This window comes from Saprolegnia diclina (genome assembly GCF_000281045.1).
Source record: "Saprolegnia diclina VS20 unplaced genomic scaffold supercont1.24, whole genome shotgun sequence".
NCBI classification, from domain to species: Eukaryota; Oomycota; class Saprolegniomycetes; order Saprolegniales; family Saprolegniaceae; genus Saprolegnia; species Saprolegnia diclina.
The window spans coordinates 355,942-357,629 of record NW_008246091.1 but is presented as its reverse complement, the minus strand read 5'-3'; positions in this window follow the sequence as shown (position 1 = coordinate 357,629).

Genomic DNA, 1,688 nt, shown 5'->3' with positions numbered 1-1,688 from the left:
TCGCCGCTCGAAAAAGACAAGACGTGGATGAGAGACGTCCGCCGACCGAGAGAAGTTGGAGGCGCATCTTTTCGAGGCCGAGTGGGCAGCAGCTACCGCATCGATCCTTCCCTGAAAAATCGTCCGTGCAGATTGGCGTGGTGCCGGCAGGTAGAGCCAGGGGACCGCGGCACGCCGCGGGTAAACCGTGACGAGCGAGCTGAGCTCGTAGGGGAGCGTCGTTTGCTGGGGCGATGATCTGCCGGCGACACCCGCGCACCAGTGCTACCACGGGGATTGGGGAGCAACCGCGCTGCCGCTGCCGCTGTCAGCTGCCAAACTGAGACTCGCAGCTCGACACTGCCTTCGCCAGCGAAGAACGCTTGAGGCGTTGACCAAAACGCTGAGCGCGCCGGTCTTGCTTTAACTCCAGAGGTTGACGCGCCTCGTGGTTGGTTCAGTCGAGCCGTGTAGCGAGCGCTGCTAAATTGCCAGTCATCGTGTACGCCGTAAACTCGGGCGGCACGCTAGTCGGCCGTCCTTTATCCAGTCGGTTGATTCCTGCTTCACCCGCAGGAGGTGCGGTGTTGTCCCTTCCCATTGACGTTGGCATCAGAACCATCCAGTCGGTTCTTGACAATCATGCTATACAGCGTGTCATCGTACCATCCTCCACTCGGGTGAAGATGCACGCAAACCAAGAAGCGTTTGCCTCGATCACGTGTGAAGACGCCCAGTCCGAGTGGCGAATGACTCGGCCGCGCCCGAAGACGCAAATACGAGTCACCGCGTGCCCCGGTTGTATCCGAAGATGCCTTGACAGTCCGAGTGGCGAGTAGCTTGGCCTCGCCAATAAGTGCCCACAGGCCCAGTTGCGGTTCGTTGATTGCGCCGAGACGACAGAGTCGCTGGTGCCGGCGCTTGGCAGCTGCACAGCTCCAAGTCCGCCCTCAAAGCTGCCCAGCGCGCCGCCGGGCGGTGTTGGTGAGAGCCATCGCGACCGTGTGAATGCGCAGCCGCCCGTCAACACCGGTGCACCGTTTGTACCTTACAGAGCTTTGGCACCTGAGCTTCGACAATTTGCGCGGGCTTGTATTGGGACTCGCCGTCATCGAAAGAGGCGCAGCCAGAGCGCCTGACGGAATTGGCGAGTGTGCTTGGTCGGCGTGGCTTTGACTGCCGCCTTGACTGCGACCTTCGATGGCCTGTCGTATTGCCACCGCCAGGAGGCTTGCCGTGCTGGCCGTGTGGTGGGTCGCGAGTCTGCGCCCGGAAAGCTTGTGACGCCTGCGACGTCGCTGGCGCCGTCGCAGGCTGCCGTCGCGAGGAAGAAAAAGAGAGCAAAAACCGCGAACGTCTTGTGAGCTGCGGTACTGATGACGTCGCATTGTTGGGAAAACTTGTCGGCGTAGTCGAGCAGGTCAATGCCCAAGGCAAGTGCACCCTCGTCGTACACACTGAGATCGCGGAGCCGAACGTGTAGATGTGGACAGACACAGAGCGAAGTTGACGCGCCAGTTGAACAAAATCAAAGTGCCGAGACGGGTAGGTAAAACGGACCGTATCGCACTCACCCACGAGCGCCGGGGACGCAATTGGCAGGGGCGCTAGATACTGCATGTTAGTAAATCGCCAGTGCCCTTGGTATGAGTAGGTAGAATCCTGAGCGCGCTCTTGGGCTGCTCGTGTATGCTGGTATAGCGACCGAG